This window comes from Phyllobates terribilis, unplaced genomic scaffold, assembly GCF_046119375.1.
Source record: "Phyllobates terribilis strain yellow unplaced genomic scaffold, ASM4611937v1 Scaffold_11__3_contigs__length_659146591, whole genome shotgun sequence".
In the NCBI taxonomy this organism is placed as follows: domain Eukaryota; kingdom Metazoa; phylum Chordata; class Amphibia; order Anura; family Dendrobatidae; genus Phyllobates; species Phyllobates terribilis.
Window position 1 is genome coordinate 607,179,164 of NW_027362771.1, and position 20,425 is coordinate 607,199,588.

Consider the following 20,425-nt stretch of genomic DNA (forward strand, 5'->3'; position numbering starts at 1 on the left):
CAGTTTTGAGATCGCTGGAGAGATCGTTCGGGAGCCATCAAACATGTATAACTTGCCAACGATTTCGGCCGCCCCAGCGATCTAACTAACGATCTCGTTGGTCGCTCGGACGCTGTCACACAGCAGCTACTTCAACGATCCACACTCAACGATACACACTTTGAGGGACTGTACTGTGACAGAAAGGCGTGCATAAAATTACCTTTCCGCGCCCACTAATCTCCGATTGGTGGACGCTACTGCGTTCTGATTGGCGGCCGGGTTTTTTAAAAAGGCGACGTTGGGTCAATTCCGCTCCCTTGTTCCTATCTGCGCTCTGCTTTCGGATCGTAGCAGTGTTCTCCGGGCAAGTTTCGTCCATCTGGGATTTGTTGAAGCCTTGTCAGCGTCCTGATTTTGGGATCCTAGTTGCGTTCTACTGCTGTGATTCCATTCATTTGTGGATTTTCTTCAGCTGTGACTGAACATTGACTTTTGGGTTCTTGAGGCACTGTATAGCTTTGTTTCCACGGTAAGTTATTTTAGTGGATTTTTATCACACTCAATAAGTATACATTTGCTTATACATTGGAGGCCATTTTTAGTCAGCAAATGGTGTGTAGTACTTTTTACTTTGTTTTAAAATGTTTCATGTATGCTCACTGTATTGCTATCTTTTTCAGATGGCTTTCAAAAGTGAAGAGTTTGTGAGGGAAATGATTGACCTCTACCGCTCCCTGCCGTGCCTTTGGCAAATAAAATCAACAGACTACTGCAATAGAGAGAAAAAGAGGGAGGCCTACCAGCAATTGATTTCCCTCTTTAAAAGGCATGGCCCCAACGAGAAGGTGGATGAAGAGCTGGTGAAGAGAAAGATCCAGGGTCTACGCACCGTATATAAGAAAGAACTCAACCGGGTGGAGAAATCAAAGAAGTCAGGTACCGGCACAGATGAGGTTTATGTGCCGACATTATGGTATTATGATTTGCTTGCCTTCACCCGTGACCAGGAGCTACCTCGGCGAATGGCGTGTACGATGCGGCCGACCCCGGAAGAAGACCCCGACATACGGACTGACTCCCCTGTTGAAGATGTAAGTACCTTCTTTGCTTCCCTGTAAATAGCATTTATACTTTCAATGTACATGCCATAGTTTAGCCGCCCCTCATATTTGTTTTTTTAGTGCACGTGTACCCATGCTGGTCATAACATACCTGCTGGATGTTGTAACCAAATCTTAACTTTAATTTTGTGTTCCCACAGCACCATCGGCAAGATGACGACATCTTGGCTACGGAACGTGGTATGGAGGAGGCGAGTGTTATGTCAAGGAATGAGGAACCTATGGCATCGGTGAATGAAGACCCTATGGCCTCTACAAGTGAAGACCTTGTGCCTCGGCGACAGAGAAAATCAAGGAAAAGAAAGGCCAGCTTGCCGCCATTGCCAGATCTAGTATCTCTGGCGAACAAGATTCTACTTCTGCAGACCCAGGCCAAGCGGGACAGCTTTGCAACATACGCTGGCGAGAGACTACAGAGGCTGGATGACCGACAGAGGGCGCATGCAGAAAGGGTCATGTTTGAGACTTTAAATAAAGCGGCAGCCGGTGAACTTAATGAAACGTCTACTGTACATACTCTGATTGACCCTGGCCATTTTCAACAACATTCTTGGACCCATAGGCCGGACCCACTTCACAGCACACCAGTGCAGAGGATCCGGCATCCACAAAGCCTTGCCCCCCCCCCACAGTATCCCATGTGTTCTGATTCTTTTGTTTCCCCCAGGCACGGATACACAAATACAGGCAATCGATATGAAGAACTGTAGTGATGTTTCATTTCAATTTTTTTTTATCATTTTGTAAATATTGTTAATTTAATACTTATTTAAATTGTTAAAATTGTTTATATTTTTGTTTGTTTATAAAAAAAAGGTTTATTGTCCTCTTTTTTAACTTTACCCCTGCCCTCTGATCGCCCTCTGATATTCCTGATTGAAATAAAAATGTTTTTTGGTTGCCTTATATTCTGCTTTACCTCTTCCCGAGGGTGGGACCCCTCACCCCTGCCCTCCGATCCCTTCCCAATCTCCGTTCCCTCCCCTCCATTCTCTACCGTCTATTCCCATCCCTGCTCTCCGCTGGTGATCACCTCCTCCCCTTCTCCTCCTCCGGCTCCAGGCTTTATCACCTGTCTTCTGTCTTCTCCCTGTGTCCTCTGGTCTTCTTCACAGCTGGTTTTCTTCCCCTCCTCTTCCTACTTCCCTTCTTTTAGTCTTTGGGGTCATAGTCATGGTGCACGGTATGGCAATGATCTGCCATACCATGCACCATGAGTCTGACTCAGATTATAGGTTGTATATACTAGATTCTTGATAGGGCGTTGATCCAGGGAACTAGTCTGATTGCCGTATGTGGAGTCAGGAAGGAATTTTTTTTCCCAAAACGGAGCATGGTTTTTTTTTGCCTTCCTCTGGATCAACATGTTAGGTCTTCCTTATAGTTTTCATACTATGTTCCTATTCTTTCCTCTTCTCTCTTCTTCTTGAATTAGCTGGCATCTGTGAAAGCCGACTTCAGATGGCTTTCCTGCCCCCACACAACTTCAGCTAATAATATCAATAAGTAGGCGGCAATGAAAGCCGACTTCAGACGGCTTTCCTGCCCCTACACTACTTCAACTGATAACATCAATTAGTAGACAGCTATTAAAGCCGACTTCAGACGGCTTTCCTGCCCCCACACAACTTCAGCTGATAATATCAATAAGTAGGCGGCAATGAAAGCTGACTTCAGACGGCTTTCCTGCCCCTACACTACTTCAACTGATAACATCAATTAGTAGACAGCTATTAAAGCCGACTTCAGACGGCTTTCCTGCCCCCACACAACTTCAGCTGATAATATCAATAATTAGGCGGCAATGAAAGCCGACTTCAGACGGCTTTCCTGCCCCTACACTACTTCAGCTGATAACATCAATTAGTAGACAGCTATTAAAGCCGACTTCAGACGGCTTTCATGCCCCCACAACTTTAGCTGATAGCATCAATTTGCAGGCGGCTATTAAAGCCGACTTCAGACGGCTTTCCTGCCCCCACACAACTTCGGCTGATAACATCAATAAGTAGGCGGCAATGAAAGCCTACTTCAGACTGCTTTCCTGCCCCTACACAACTTCAGCTGATAACATCAATAAGCAGGAAGGTGTGAAAGCCGACTTTGGAGTGGGCTTTACTGCCCCTGCACTGCTTGTTAGGCAGTATCACACAGGATAGGATTAGATACACAACCCATCAGGCAGTATCACACAGGATAGGATTAGATACACAACTCTTTAGGCAGTATCACACAGGATAGGATTAGATACACAACCTGTCAGGCAGTATCACACAGGATAGGATTAGATACACAACCCGTCAGGCAGTATCACACAGGATAGGATTAGATACACAACTCTTTAGGCAGTATCACACAGGATGGGATTAGATACACAACCCGTCAGGCAGTATCACAAAGGATAGGATTAGATACACAACTCTTTAGACAGTATCACACAGGATAGGATTAGATACACAACCCGTCAGGCAGTATCACACAGGATAGGATTAGATACACAACCCGTCAGGCAGTATCACACAGGATAGGATTAGATACACAACTCTTTAGGCAGTATCACACAGGATAGGATTAGATACACAACCTGTCAGGCAGTATCACACAGGATAGGATTAGATACACAACCCGTCAGGCAGTATCACACAGGATAGGATTAGATACACAACCCGTCAGGCAGTATCACACAGGATAGGATTAGATACACAACTCTTTAGACAGTATCACACAGGATAGGATTAGATACACAACCCGTCAGGCAGTATCACACAGGATAGGATTAGATACACAACCCGTCAGGCAGTATCACACAGGATAGGATTAGATACACAACTCTTTAGGCAGTATCACACAGGATAGGATTAGATACACAACTCTTTAGGCAGTATCACACAGGATAGGATTAGATACACAACCTGTCAGGCAGTATCACACAGGATAGGATTAGATACACAACCCGTCAGGCAGTATCACACAGGATAGGATTAGATACACAACCCGTCAGGCAGTATCACACAGGATAGGATTAGATACACAACCCGTCAGGCAGTATCACACAGGATAGGATTAGATACACAACTCTTTAGACAGTATCACACAGGATAGGATTAGATACACAACCCGTCAGGCAGTATCACACAGGATAGGATTAGATACACAACCCGTCAGGCAGTATCACACAGGATAGGATTAGATACACAACTCTTTAGACAGTATCACACAGGATAGGATTAGATACACAACCCGTCAGGCAGTATCACACAGGATAGGATTAGATACACAACTCTTTAGGCAGTATCACACAGGATAGGATTAGATACACAACTCGTCAGGCAGTATCACACAGGATAGGATTAGATACACAACTCTTTAGGCAGTATCACACAGGATATTATTAGATACACAACCTGTCAGGCAGTATCACACAGGATAGGATTAGATACACAACCCGTCAGGCAGTATCACACAGGATAGGATTAGATACACAACTCTTTAGGCATATCACACAGGATAGGATTAGATACACAACCTGTCAGGCAGTATCACACAGGATAGGATTAGATACACGACCCGTCAGGCAGTATCACACAGGATAGAATTAGATACACAACCCGTCAGGCAGTATCACACAGGATAGGATTAGATACACAACCCGTCAGGCAGTATCACACAGGATAGGATTAGATACACAACTCTTTAGGCAGTATCACACAGGATAGGATTAGATACACAACCTGTCAGGCAGTATCACACAGGATAGGATTAGATACACAACCCGTCAGGCAGTATCACACAGGATAGGATTAGATACACAACCCATCAGGCAGTATCACACAGGATAGGATTAGATACACAACTCTTTAGGCAGTATCACACAGGATAGGATTAGATATACAACCTGTCAGGCATTATCACACAGGATAGGATTAGATACACAACCCGTCAGGCAGTATCACACAGGATAGGATTAGATGTAACAAAGTGTAGACAATAGTGGATATAAACTAATTTTTTTTTATAAAAATATAAAAAATATAACCAACCAAATAATATCAACTACATAACAAAAAAGAATTTATTGGCTGCCGTGACGGTCATGGGCTGCCACAAATCTTGCCAGCATCACTCCGTGCTGGTGGATCTCTTCACTCAGTCTCCGTTGTGACGCCAGGAGATCTTGTAGTGTTGGGATTTCTACGGAGGTAATAGTTAAACTTAAAAGTCCAATAATTCTGTACATTCATCAAATTAAGGCTATGTGCCCACGATGCACCACTCCCGGGTACCATCCACACATTAGAACGCGCTAATTACGCAAGTACAGATGCAGTATTGCGGAATTGGCGCATTATAATGCAAGTCAATGGCGGCGCAAAAAAAACACCTTATGCAAAATAATTGGTAGTGCTGCGTTTTTTTACGCAATGATAATGTGCAGCGGAAATTTCCGCAGCATGTGCACAGCACATGCGGATTATCATTTTGGAACATGGCAGACCTTCTACCATGCGCTTTTAATGCGTTTCCACAGCAGCAAAAACGCTGCAGAAACACCTTAAAAAACACATCGTGGGCACACAGCCTATCAGGTACATGTTTGGTATTTAACACTTACGGTTTTCAGGTTGCTCGGATGATGACGAGCTTAAGGACCACCCGGATCCCCTGGCACCACCGGCTAGAGAAAGACACAACACTTAATAGTACATGACAGCCCTACACTTTCCAAGTTGTATTGACCGTATGTTATGTCAAAGCATTACCGAAAGATGAAGCTGCACCTATATCACGGAGTGATGCTGGCGAGCTGGCAGAGGAATGCTGCTGGGGCTCCAGGGCTGGAGGTGACTCCCTTGGGGGCTCTGGGGCTGCAGGCACTGGAAAACAAATAACATTAGATACCTAAGGTGATTGCAGTTGTAACTAATGTGCTGCCATATATTGTGTTAACATATTTTAAAACCACTCACCACTGCGGGGCAGGGACCGTGACCGGATGCTGACGATTCGGTCGGCAGACCTATATTTCAGGTCCGCCAGCTTTTTCCGGATTTGTGTAGCAGAGCGCTGCACCCCAAATCTCCGGAACAGGCCCCGACCGATCCTTTGCAGCACCGCCTGCTTATGGAGCACTGGATGCTCAGAGTGCACATGGCACTCATAATCAAGTGCATCCAGGTGCTCCACAAGGTAGCACACCTCAGCATCACCCCAAGGAGATGCCCTGACCCTGGATGCCATAATGCTCTTTAATAAGTTAGGCTGCAACTACGTCGTTAGACCCGCCCACGACGCATGAACGTCGGTAACCACGCCCACGACGCATGAACGTCGCCAATAAACCCGCGGTTTATTAGAGAACCCTATTGTGACTTGAATTATTAGCGTGTCGGACTAGAGACGCTGTATTGATAATGCAACATCTGTAGAACGCAGCAGTGTCTCTATTGTGACGGTCACACAGGAACACTGGTGTTTAGGTGGTTTTATGTAGAAATATGTATCTATATTTTTATGTCGGTATGCATACTTCTGTGTCTGTGAGTATGTGTGTGTATAGCTGGTTATCTGTATATAAGTGTACATCCTGGTATACAGGGCTGCGGAGTCGATAAGCCAAACCGACTCCTCAATTTCCATTACTCCGACTCCACCTCCCTCATACATGGCTCATGTGATACATTAGGGTCATTGCACTGTGCATGTGGAGGCTAAAAAGGAGGAAGTCACCATCGGGGTATCATACTGTGTTAAGGGGGACACTTTTGTTGGCATTACATTTTTATGGGGCTATGAAAGAGTAATTTATGAGTTCAGAAAGGAAGAAAGGCTGGAAGGTTGTGGGATCTGCTCTTCTGTGTCCCCAACAATTATTTCCTTTTTTTTTTTTTTTTTTTGTGGGGGGGGTCCCAATTATAACTTCTGCTATGAGCTCCCATGATTCCTATGTCCGCCCCTGGAGTACACGTATGTGCATACGGGCCCTTACTATTGAAACAATGATAAACAAATCTTTTGCAAAGTTAAACACAGTTTATTACACAAATCAATACAAAACTGAAAGTAGTGTATAATTGTCAGTAGTTGCCCACTATAAGTTATGATGTTGCCAAGTAACAGCACCAGGACCGTTAAAATACTGGCAGTAGTTGTCGCGGCTGGTCTTCGCATCCTGGGTGTTTCTGCCATATCCCACTGGTTGAAGGCCTGCAATTGCAGGATCGTTTGAATGCCATTCAACGAGCTCCACTTCCCCATTGGCTAGGTCCACAGAGTCCACGAAGCCAGGCGGACAGTACGTAATTGCCTCACGTCGACGAAGAAAGTTGTGAAGTGTGCAACAGGCCAAAACAACAGAGTCTATTGATGTAAGCTTCATGTTAATTGGCGTGTGAAAAACTCTGAAGCGGTTGGCCATGATACTGAAGGCATTTTCGACAACACGACGTGCCCTTGACAAACGATAATTGAAAATTCTTCTTTCCTGGGTAAGACTTTTTTGGGGGAATGGTTTAATAAGATAGGGATGAAGTGGGAAGGCTTCATCGCCGACAAAAACAAAATTAAGGTTACCTGTAGTCTTTGAGTTGGGAGGCAAGTGTAGGTCACAATTGTCCAATCGCTCTTCAAAAAGTGTGTGCTCTAAAACACCACCATCAGAAACCCTGCCGTTCATGCCAACATCTACATTTATAAATTCGTAATTGGCATTAACAAGGGCCATCATGATGATGCTGAAATAGCCCTTATAATTATAAAAATAGGATCCGCTATTTGGTGGCTGAGTGATTCGGACATGTTTCCCGTCCAAAGCCCCACCACAGTTAGGGAACTGCCACAGCTGCTCAAAATCAGAGGCAATCTTTTTCCATTCCTCCTCCGTGTTGGGAAACTGTACGTAACTACGTAGACTGTGGTAAATTTCATTACATGTCTCCGGGATTAGAACACTGAGCATGGGCCTTGAAATGGATGCAGAAAAATGCAAGTCTTGGAGTGAGCGTCCGGTGGCCAGGAATCTCAGTGTGACTGCCAATCTTTCATCTGCCGGAATGGCAGCACGCATCGCTGTATCCTTCCGTTGAATACGTGGCGTAACTCGTTCCAATAACTCTTTAAAAGATTCCTCTGACATCCTCAGATAGTTGCGGAAATCATGAGGATTCTTCTCCTGAAGCTCTCTTACAAGTTGCATGTGGGACAATTCAGACCTCTTCTGCAGCCACTCTCTGGTCCACATGCGACGCTTTCGTTTGGAACGCCTCTGTAGCTCTCGTGCCTCATCTTGACGCCGAGCTTCCTCAAGCAGCAATGCAGCAACCACAATAGCACACTGCCCGTCGTCCATGATGTGCAAACTGCAAACATAACATGAAAAGATGAGAACACTTTCAACAAAACAATTAACACAAGTATTGAAACCGTATATAAAAAATATCATGGAAAACCATATTCCATTCTGTTAGTGAGCATGACAGAAAATGCGCTGTGTGGGTGCATGTGCATGAGACCCCTAAAATATCTGCCCATTCAAAAGCATACATATATATATATACAAATAGAAGCCAAGCCCTCCCTCCCTGAAAAGCAAAGATAACAGATAATTAGTAAATGTGTGATAAAAGATTAAAAAATGGAAACGCATCTGAGACCTCAAACAATACCTACCTTACTAAAGATGTCTGATATGTTCAAAGCGGAGTCACAGCTGGAGAACGCTGCAATGATCCGCAAAAATCAGCACTAGTCCAATGAACGGATATTAGCAGCCCGGAGAACTCTGGTAGGATCTGCAATAAGCACGAGGTCAGAAACAAAGGACGGAATCGCTATTCTGTTGCCTTCTTTTTGCACGTCCGGAAATGAGAACGCCGTAGCGACCACCAATCGGGGACGAGGGGCGCGGAATAGTCCAATTTATACACGCCTACGTGTCTCAGTTCTGAATCGCTGGACGAGGTCATTGGCTAGGTGTCAAATACAGCGATGCACACTGCCCAGCGGGAGTGCAACGACCCAGGAATGGTCCAGGGAGCTTTATAACGATCAATGATCTCGCAGCAGGGGCCTGATCGTTGCTACCTGTCAAACGTAGCGAGATCGCTAGCGATGTCGCTGTTGCGTCACAAAACCCGTGACGTATCAACGATCTCGCTAGCGATCTCGTTATGTGTGACAGGGCCTTAAGAAAGCAAATGTAACATCAAGTGATCTTCACTGTGCTGTAGAAGAAAAGGAACATGTGAGCAAGTCATACGTATGAATACGGAATATGAATAGTCATGTTGGCTTTAGGCATCAGAATTAACTACATAATTTACCATCTATGTTACATCCATGTCAGTTCAATCAATGATCAACCATTCTCAAAATTTGCCAAAATCAATCTTGGTCAAAAGAAGTCTAACTGCTAGCTCATATCCCTGCTGCCTTTTTAGGATTATCAATACAGGATGAGTAGAGTGATTAGCAAACATAAACAGAGCCATGCTGCTTCTGCTGCTTTCCAGTAAGTCACCCTAGTGATGAATTCATAGCTACACTGCTCTGCACTGCTGTATAATGTCTTCCTTGCTGCTGCTTCTGATTATCTGTTACGTACAGGCAGGGGTGTAGGAATCCTTCATGTTTGAGGGTCCTGTATATGGGAGATCATAGCAAGTAATCTATACCACCTAATTCACTGATATCTAAAAATTAGTGGATGAGCCAACAGAGGAAATATTAGTTAAATATCTGGATACAAGTCATATGTTTTGTAATATGGTGCCCCAGAGTCAATGTACAAACAAATCCCTGATAACTGCGTTGCTCATGCTTAATAACATTTGTATTTTTGTCTAATTAGTTATACAATGTTTCCCGCAACTTATATCATTAGCAAATTTCTGATTTAAATAAGTTTGAACAACCATATGAGGTAGCGTGGCCGAGCGGTCTAAGGCGCTGGATTAAGGCTCCAGTCTCTCTGGAGGTGTGGGTTCAAATCCCACCGCTGCCATTATTTATTTGGATCTAATTTTTACCAAAAATTAGGAAACAGTTGAGGAAGTATAGGGGGTTGAGAATTTAGGAGGCAGCGGTAATTTTATCCTATACTTTTGAGCTACAAAAGGTGGAAAACCTGCGAAAACTGAGATTTTAAGATTGGACTGTAGAAAGGCAGTTTTTAATGGACTCAGTAAAAAGGAAGGAAAAGTAGTATGTTCTAAAGGAAAGAAATGTCCAAGAAGGATGGGAGATTTTGCTAAATTAAATTCTCACTGCACAATCAGTAACAATCCCAAAAAGAAGGAAGAATGGAAAGCATTTATGGAGACCAGGATGGCTGAATACTGAACTTAAAAGCTTGCTAAAAAGGAACAAAGAAATGAATATTGAATGAAAAGAAGGGTTCATATCTAAATAAGAATATAATGCTGTCTGCAGGGAAAGGTGGGCTAGCGTTAGAAGAGCTAAAGCCAGTAATGAAGTGAGGCTTGCAAGAGAAACCAAAAGCAATAAGAAAGGATTTTGGAAGTAAGTCAAAAGTTAAAGGAAAGCCATAGATGCTATAGGATTTTTAAATGATGAAAAGGGTAAAGTGGTCAATAATGATGTTGAGAAGACTGAACTTTTAAATTCCTATTTTGCTTCTGTGTTCTCTAAGAAAGCAAATGTAACATCAAGTGATCTTCACTGTGCTGTAGAAGAAAAGGAACATGTGAGCAAGTCATACATAAGAATACGGCATATGAATAGTCATGTTGGCTTTAGGCATCAGAATTAATTACATAATTTACCATCTATGTTACATCGATGTCAGTTCAATCAATGATCAACGATTCTCAAAATTTGCCAAAATCAATCTTGGTCAAATGAAGTCTAACTGGTAGCTCATATCCCTGCTGCCTTTTTAGGATTATCAATACAGGATGAGCAGAGTGATTAGCAAACATAAACAGAGCCATGCTGCTACTGCTGGTTTCCAGTAATTCACCCTAGTGATGGATTCATAGCTACACTGCTCTGCACTGCTGTATAATGTCTTCCTTGCTGCTGCTTCTGATTATCTGTTACGTACAGGCAGGGGTGTAGGAATCCTTCATGTTTGAGTGTCCTGTATGTGGGAGATCATAGCAAGTAATCTATACCACCTAATTCAGTGATATCTAAAAATTAGCGGTTGAGCCAACAGAGGAAAGATTAGTTAAATATCTGGATACAAGTCATATGTTTTGCAAAATGGGGCCCCAGAGTCAATGTACAAACAAATCCCTGATAATTACGTTGCTCATGCATAATAACATTTGTATTTTTGTCTAATTAGATATACAATGTTTTCTGCCGCTTACATCATTAGCAAATATCTGATTTAAATAAGTTTAAACATCCATATGAGGTAGCGTGGCCGAGCAGTCTAAGGCGCTGGATTAAGGCTCCAGTCTCTCTGGAGGCGTGGGTTCAAATCCCACCGCTGCCATTATTTATTTGGATCTAATTTTTACCAAAAATTAGGAAACAGTTGAGGAAGTAAAGGGGATTGAGAATTTAGGAGACAGCGGTAATTCTATCCTATACTTTTGAACTACAAAAGGTGGAAAACCTGCGAAAACTGAGATTTTAAGATTGAACTGTAGAAAGGCAGTTTATAATGGACTCAGTAAAATGGAAGGAAAGGTAGAATGTTCTAAAGGAAAGAAATGTCCAGGAAGGATGGGAGGTTTTGCAAAATTAAATTCTCACTGCACAATCAGTAACAATCCCGAAAAGAAGGAAGAATGGAAAGCATTTATGGAGACCAGGATGGCTGAATACTGAACTTAAAAGCTTGCTAAAAAGGAACAAAGAAATGAATATCAAGTGAAAAGAAGGGTTCATATCTAAAGAAGAATTTAATGCTGTCTGCAGGGAAAGATGGGCTAGCGTTAGAAGAGCTAAAGCCAGTAATGAATTGAGGTTTGCAAGAGAGACCAAAAGCAATAAGAAAGGATTTTGGAAGTAAGTCAAAAGTTAAAGAAAAGCCAAAGATGCTATAGGATTTTTAAAGGATGAAAAGGGTAAAGTGGTCAATAATGATGTTGAGAAGACTGAACTTTTAAATTCCTGTTTTGCTTCTGCGTTCTCTAAAAAAGCAAATGTAACATCAAGTGATCTTCACTGTGCTGTAGAAGAAAAGGAACATGTGAGCAAGTCACACGTATGAATACGGCATATGAATAGTCATGTTGGCTTTAGGCATCAGAATTAACTACGTAATTTACCATCTATGTTACATCCATGTCAGTTCAATCAATGATCAACCATTCTCAAAATTTGCCAAAATCAATCTTGGTCAAAAGAAGTCTAACTGCTAGCTCATATCCCTGCTGCCTTTTTAGGATTATCAATACAGGATGAGTAGAGTGATTAGCAAACATAAACAGAGCCATGCTGCTTCTGCTGCTTTCCAGTAAGTCACCCTAGTGATGAATACATAGCTACACTGCTCTGCACTGCTGTATAATGTCTTCCTTGCTGCTTCTGATTATCTGTTACGTACAGGCAGGGGTGTAGCAATCCTTCATGTTTGAGGGTCCTGTATATGGGAGATCATAGCAAGTAATCTATACCACCTAATTCAGTGATATCTAAAAATTAGTGGATGAGCCAACAGAGGAAAGATTAGTTAAATATCTGGATACAAGTCATATGTTTTGTAAAATGGTGCCCCAGAGTCAATGTACAAACAAATCCCTGATAACTGCATTGCTCATGCATAATAACATTTGTATTTTTGTCTAATTAGTTATACAATGTTTCCCGCAACTTATATCATTAGCAAATTTCTGATTTAAATAAGTTTGAACATCTGTATGAGGTAGCGTGGCCGAGCAGTCTAAGGCACTGGATTAAGGCTCCAGTCTCTCTGGAGGCGTGGGTTCAAATTTCACTGCTGCCATTATTTATTTTGATCTAATTTTTACCAAAAATTAGGAAACAGTTGAGGAAGTAAAGGGGATTGAGAATTTTGGAGGCAGCGGTAATTTTATCCTATACCTTTGAACTACAAAAGGTGGAAAACCTGCGAAAACTGAGATTTTAAGATTGGACTGTAGAAAGGCAGTTTTTAATGGACTCAGTAAAAAGGAAGGAAAAGTAGGATGTTCTAAAGGAAAGAAATGTCCAGGAAGGATGGGAGATTTTGCTAAATTAAATTCTCACTGCACAATCAGTAACAATCCCAAAAAGAAGGAAGAATGGAAAGCATTTATGGAGACCAGGATGGCTGAAAACTGAACTTAAAAGCTTGCTAAAAAGGAACAAAGAAATGAATATGAAATGAAAAGAAGGGTTCATATCTAAAGATGAATATAATGCTGTCTGCAGGGAAAGGTGGGCTAGCGTTAGAAGAGCTAAAGCCAGTAATGAAGTCAGGCTTGCAAGAGAGACCAAAAGCAATAAGAAAGGATTTTGGAAGTAAGTCAAAAGTTAAAGAAAAGCCAAAGATGCTATAGGATTTTTAAAGGTTGAACAGGGTAAAGTGGTCAATAATGATGTTGAGAAGACTGAACTTTTAAATTCCTGTTTTGCTTCTGTGTTCTCTAAGAAAGCAAATGTAACATCAAGTGATCTTCACTGTGCTGTAGAAGAAAAGGAACATGTGAGCACGTCATACGTATGAATACGGCATATGAATAGTCATGTTGGCTTTAGGCATCAGAATTAACTACATAATTTACCATCTATGTTACATCCATGTCAGTTCAATCAATGATCAACCATTCTCAAAATTTGCCAAAATCAATCTTGGTCAAAAGAAGTCTAACTGCTAGCTCATATCCCTGCTGCCTTTTTAGGATTATCAATACAGGATGAGTAGAGTGATTAGCAAACATAAACAGAGCCATGCTGCTTCTGCTGCTTTCCAGTAAGTCACCCTAGTGATGGATTCATAGCTACACTGCTCTGCACTGCTGTATAATGTCTTCCTTGCTGCTGCTTCTGATTATCTGTTACGTACAGGCAGGGGTGTAGGAATCCTTCATGTTTGAGGGTCCTGTATATGGGAGATCATAGCAAGTAATCTATACCACCTAATTCAGTGATATCTAAAAATTAGCGGATGAGCCAACAGAGGAAAGATTAGTTAAATATCTGGATACAAGTCATATGTTTTGTAAAATGGTGCCCCAGAGTCAATGTACAAACAAATCCCTGATAACTGCGTTCCTCATGCATTCTAACATTTGTATTTTTGTCTAATTAGTTATACAATGTTTTCCGCAACTTATATCATTAGCAAATTTCTGATTTAAATAAGATTGAGCATCCGTCTGAGGTAGCGTGGCCGAGCGGTCTAAGGCGCTGGATTAAGGCTACAGTCTCTCTGGAGGCGTGGGTTCAAATCCCACCGCTGCCATTATTTATTTGGATCTAATTTTTACCAAAAATTAGGAAACAGTTGAGGAAGTATAGGGGGTTGAGAATTTAGGAGGCAGCGTTAATTTTATCCTATACTTTTGAACTACAAAAGGTGGAAAACCTGCGAAAACTGAGATTTTAAGATTGGACTGTAGAAAGGCAGTTTTTAATGGACTCAGTAAAAAGGAAGGAAAAGTAGGATGTTCTAAAGGAAAGAAATGTCCAGGAAGGATGGGAGATTTTGCTAAATTAAATTCTCACTGCACAATCAGTAACAATCCCAAAAAGAAGGAAGAATGGAAAGCATTGATGGAGACCAGGATGGCTGAATACTGAACTTAAAAGCTGGCTAAAAAGGAACAAAGAAATGAATATCAAATGAAAAGAAGGGTTCATATCTAAAGAAGAATATAATGCTGTCTGCAGGGAAAGGTGGGCTAGCGATAGAAGAACTAAAGCCAGTAATGAAGTGAGGCTTGCAAGAGAGACCAAAAGCAATAAGAAAGGATTTTGGAAGTAAGTCAAAAGTTAAAGAAAAGCCAAAGATGCTATAGGATTTTTAAAGGATGAAAAGGGTAAAGTGGTCAATAATGATGTTGAGAAGACTGAACTTTTAAATTCCTGTTTTGCTTCTGTGTTCTCTAAGTAAGCAAATGTAACATCAAGTGATCTTCACTGTGCTGTAGAAGAAAGGGAACATGTGAGCAAGTCATACGTATGAATACGGCATATGAATAGTCATGTTGGCTTTAGGCATCAAAATTAACTACATAATTTACCATCTATGTTACATCCATGTCAGTTCAATCAATGATCAACCATTCTCAAAACTTGCCAACATCAATCTTGGTCAAAAGAAGTCTAACTGCTAGCTCATATCCCTGCTGCCTTTTTAGGATTATCAATACAGGATGAGTAGAGTGATTAGCAAACATAAACAGCCATGTTGCTTCTGCTGCTTTCCAGTAAGTCACCCTAGTGATGAATTCATAGCTACACTGCTCTTCACTGCTGTATAATGTCTTCCTTGCTGCTGCTTCTGATTATCTGTTACGTACAGGCAGGGGTGTAGGAATCCTTCATGTTTGAGGGTCCTGTATATGTGAGATCATAGCAAGTAATCTATACCACCTAATTCAGTGATATCTAAAAATTAGTGGATGAGCCAACAGAGGAAATATTAGTTAAATATCTGGATACAAGTCATATGTTTTGTAAAATGGTGCCCCAGAGTCAATGTACAAACAAATCACTGATAACTGCGTTGCTCATGCATAATAACATTTGTATTTTTGTCTAATTAGTTATACAATGTTTCCTGCAACTTATATCATTAGCAAATTTCTGATTTAAATAAGCTTAAACATCCATATGAGGTAGAGTGGCCGAGTGGTCTAAGGCGCTGGATTAAGGCACCAGTCTCTCTGGAGGCGTGGGTTCAAATCCCACCGCTGCCATTATTTATTTGGATCTAATTTTTACCAAAAATTAGGAAACAGTTGAGGAAGTAAAGGGGATTGAGAATTTAGGAGGCAGCGGTAATTTTATCCTATACTTTTGAACTACAAAAGGTGGAAAACCTGAGAAAACTGAGATTTTAAGATTGGACTGTAGAAAGGCAGTTTTTAATGTACTCAGTAAAAAGGAAGGAAAGGTAGAATGTTCTAAAGGAAAGAAATGTCCAGGAAGGATGGGAGATTTTGCTAAATTAAATTCTCACTGCACAATCAGTAACAATCCCAAAAAGAAGGAAGAATGGAAAGCATTTATGGAGACTAGGATGGCTGAAAACTGAACTTAAAAGCTTGCTAAAAAGGAACAAAGAAATGAATATGAAATGAAAAGAAGGGTTCATATCTAAAGATGAATATAATGCTGTCTGCAGGGAAAGGTGGGCTAGCGTTAGAAGAGCTAAAGCCAGTAATGAAGTCAGGCTTGCAAGAGAGACCAAAAGCAATAAGAAAGGATTTTGGAAGTAAGTCAAAAGTTAAAGAAAAGCCAAAGATGCTATAGGATTTTTAAAGAATGAAAAGGGTAAAGTGGTCAATAATGATGTTGAGAAGACTGAACTTTTAAATTCCTGTTTTGCTTCTGTGTTCTCTAAGAAAGCAAATGTAACATCAAGTGATCTTCACTGTGCTGTAGAAGAAAAGTAACATGTGAGCAAGTCATACATAAGAATACGGCATATGAATAGTCATGTTGGCTTTAGGCATCAGAATTAATTACATAATTTACCATCTATGTTACATCGATGTCAGTTCAATCAATGATCAACGATTCTCAAAATTTGCCAAAATCAATCTTGGTCAAATGAAGTCTAATTGCTAGCTCATATCCCTGCTGCCTTTTTAGGATTATCATACAGGATGAGCAGAGTGATTAGCAAACATAAACAGAGCCATGCTGCTTCTCCTCCTTTCCAGTAAGTCACCCTAGTGATGGATTCATAGCTACACTGCTCTGCACTGCTGTATAATGTCTTCCTTGCTGCTGCTTCTGATTATCTGTTGCGTACAGGCAGGGGTGTAGGAATCCTTCATGTTTGAGTGTCCTGTATATGGGAGATCATAGCAAGTAATCTATACCACCTAATTCAGTGATATCTAAAAATTTGCGGATGAGCCAACAGAGGAAAGATTAGTTAAATATCTGGATACAAGTCATATGTTTTGTAAACTGGTGCCCCAGAGTCAATGTACAAACAATTCCCTGATAATTACGTTGCTGTTGCATAACAACATTTGTCTTTTTGTATTATTTGATATAAAATATTTTCTGCCACTTACATCAAAAGCAAACTTTTGATATAAAACACCTTAAACATATGTAAGAGGTAGTGTGGCTGAGCGGTCCAAGGCACTGAATTAAGGCTCCAGTCTCTCTGGAGGCGTGGGTTCATATCCCACCACTGCCATTATTTATTTCGATCTAATTTTTACCAAAAATTAGGAAACGGTTGAGGAAGTAAAGGGGATTGAGAACTTAGGAGGCAGCGATCATGCTATCCTATAATTTTGAACTACAAAAGGAGGAAAACCTGCGAAAACTGAGATTTTAAGATTGGACTGTAGAAAGGCAGTTTTTAATGGACTCAGTAAAAAGGAAGGAAAGGTATTATGTTCTAAAGGAAAGAAATGTCCAGGAAGGATGGGAGATTTTGCTAAATTTAATTCTCACTGCACAATCAGTAACAATCCCCAAAAGAAGGAAGAATGGAAAGCATTTATTGAGACCAGGATGGCTGAATACTGAACTTAAAAGCTTGCTAAAAAGGAACAAAGAAATGAGTATCACATGGAAAGAAGGGTTCATATCTAGAGAAGAATATAATGCTGTCTGCAGGGAAAGCTGGGCTAGCGTTAGAAGAGCGAAAGCCAGTAATGAATTGAGGCTTGCAAGAGAGACCAAAAGCAATAAGAAAGGATTTTGGAAGTAAGTCAAAAGTTAAAGAAAAGCCAAAGTTGCTATAGGATTTTTAAAAGATGAAAAGGGTAATGTGGTCAATAATGATGTTGAGAAGACTGAACTTTTAAATTCCTATTTGGCTTCTCTGTTCTCTAAGAAAGCAAATGTAACATCAAGTGATCTTCACTGTGCTGTAGAAGAAAAGGAACATGTGAATAAGTCATACGTATGAATACTGCATATGAGTGGTCATGTTGGCTTTAGGCATCAGAATTAATTACATAATTTACCATCTATGTTACATCCATGTCAGTTCAATCAATGATCAACCATTCTCAAAATTTGATAAAATCAATCTTGGTCAAAAGAAGTCTATCTGCTAGCTCATATCCCTGCAGCCTTTTTTAGGGTTATCAATAGAGGATGAGCAGAGTGATTAGCAAACATACACAGAGCCAAGCTGCTTCTGCTGTTTTCCAATAAGTCACCCTAGTGATGAACTCATAGCTACATTGCTCTGCACTGCTGTATAATGTCTTCCTTGCTGCTGCTGCTTCTGATTATCTGTTACGTACAGATAGAGGTGTAGGAATCCTTCATGTTTGAGTGTCCTGTATATGGGAGATCATAGCAAGTAATCTATACCACCTAATAAAGTGATATCTAAAAATTGGCGGATGAGCCAACAGAGTCAAGATTAGTTAAATATGTGGATACAAGTCATATGTTTTGTAAAATGGTGCCCCAGAGTCAATGTACAAACAAATCCCTGATAACTACGTTGCTCATGCATAATAACATTTGTATTTTTGTCTAATTAGTTATACAATGTTTTCCACAACTTATATCATTAGCAAATTTCTGATTTAAATAAGGTTGAACTTCCGTATGAGTAAGCGTGGCCGAGCGGTCTAAGGTGCTAGATTAAGGCTCCAGTCTCTCTGGAGGCGTGGGTTCAAATCCCACCACTGCCATTATTTATTTGGATCTAATTTTTACCAAAAATTGGGAAACAGTTGAGGAAGTATAGGTGGTTGAGAATTTAGGAGGCAGCGGTAATTTTATGTTATACTTTTGAACTACAAAAGGTGGAAAACCTGCGAAAACTGAGATTTTAAGATTGGACTGTAGAAAAGCAGTTTTTAATGGACTCAGTAAAAAGGAAGGAAAAGTAGGATGTTCTAAAGGAAAGAAATGTCCAGGAAGGATGGGAGATTTTGCTAAATTTAATTCTCACTGCACAATCAGTAACAATCCTGAAAAGAAGGAAGAATGGAAAGCATTTATTGAGACCAGGATGGCTGAATACTGAACTTAAAAGCTTGCTAAAAAGGAACAAAGAAATGAGTATCACATGGAAAGAAGGGTTCATATCTAAAGAAGAATATAATGCTGTCTGCAGGGAAAGCTGGGCTAGCGTTAGAAGAGCGAAAGCCAGTAATGAAGTGAGGCTTGCAAGAGAGACCAAAAGCAATAAGAAAAGATTTTGGAAGTAAGTCAAAAGTTAAAGAAAAGCCAAAGTTGCTAAGGATTTTTAAAAGATGAAAAGGGTAATGTGGTGAATAATGATGTTGAGAAGACTGAACTTTTAAATTCCTATTTGGCTTCTCTGTTCTCTAAGAAAGCAAATTTAACATCAAGTGATCTTCACTGTGCTGTAGAAGAAAAGGAACATGTGAGCAAGTCATATGTATGAATACGGCATACGAATAGTCATGTTAGCTTTAGGCATCAGAATTAATTACATAATTTACCATCTATGTTACATCCATGTCAGTTCAATCAATGATCAACCATTCTCAAAATTTGCCAAAATCAATCTTGGTCAAAAGAAGTCTAACTGCTAGCTCATATCCCTGCAGCCTTTTTTAGGGTTATCAATACAGGATGAGCAGAGTGATTAGCAAACATACACAGAGCTATGCTGCTTCTACTGCTTTCCAGTAAGTCACCCTAGTGATGAACTCATAGCTACACTGCTCTGCACTGCTGTATAATGTCTTCCTTGCTGCTGCTTCTGATTATCTGTTACGTACAGGCAGGGGTGTAGGAATCCTTCATGTTTGAGTGTCCTGTATATGGGAGATCATAGCAAGTAATCTATACCACCTAATTCAGTGATATCTAAAAATTAGGGGATGAGCCAACAGAGGAAAGATTAGTTAAATATCTGGATACAAGTCATATGTTTTGTAAAATGGTGCCCCAGAGTCAATGTACAAACAATTCCCTGATAATTACGTTGCTGTTGCATAATAACATTTGTCTTTTTGTCTTATTGGATATAAAATATTTTCTGCCACTTGCATCAAAAGCAAACTTCTGATATAAATAACTTTAAACTTCTGTTAGAGGTAGCGTGGCTGATCGGTCTAAGGCTCTGGACTTAGGCTCCAGTCTCTCTGGAGGCGTGGGTTCAGATCCCACCACTACCATTATTTATTTGGATCCAATTTTTACCAAAAATTAGGAAACGGTTGAGGAAGTAAAGGAGGTTGAGAACTTAGGAGGCAGCGATCATGCTATCCTATAAT

General features: G+C 40.8%; 5 non-coding genes across 5 annotated transcripts; all 5 read left to right on the forward strand.

The window, feature by feature from the left end:
* Nucleotides 1–10,019: 10,019 nt before the first annotated feature.
* Nucleotides 10,020–10,101, forward strand: TRNAL-AAG (transfer RNA leucine (anticodon AAG)). Its single transcript has one exon. It is a non-coding gene; the product is annotated as a tRNA-Leu (tRNA).
* A 1,379-nt stretch (nucleotides 10,102–11,480) lies between these two features.
* TRNAL-AAG (transfer RNA leucine (anticodon AAG)) lies at nucleotides 11,481–11,562 on the forward strand. The gene has a single exon. It is a non-coding gene; the product is annotated as a tRNA-Leu (tRNA).
* Nucleotides 11,563–14,399: 2,837 nt separating this feature from the next.
* On the forward strand, nucleotides 14,400–14,481 carry TRNAL-AAG (transfer RNA leucine (anticodon AAG)). The gene has a single exon. It is a non-coding gene; the product is annotated as a tRNA-Leu (tRNA).
* A 1,377-nt stretch (nucleotides 14,482–15,858) lies between these two features.
* On the forward strand, nucleotides 15,859–15,940 carry TRNAL-AAG (transfer RNA leucine (anticodon AAG)). The gene has a single exon. It is a non-coding gene; the product is annotated as a tRNA-Leu (tRNA).
* Nucleotides 15,941–17,318: 1,378 nt separating this feature from the next.
* TRNAL-AAG (transfer RNA leucine (anticodon AAG)) lies at nucleotides 17,319–17,400 on the forward strand. The gene has a single exon. It is a non-coding gene; the product is annotated as a tRNA-Leu (tRNA).
* The last annotated feature ends 3,025 nt before the right edge of the window (nucleotides 17,401–20,425 follow it).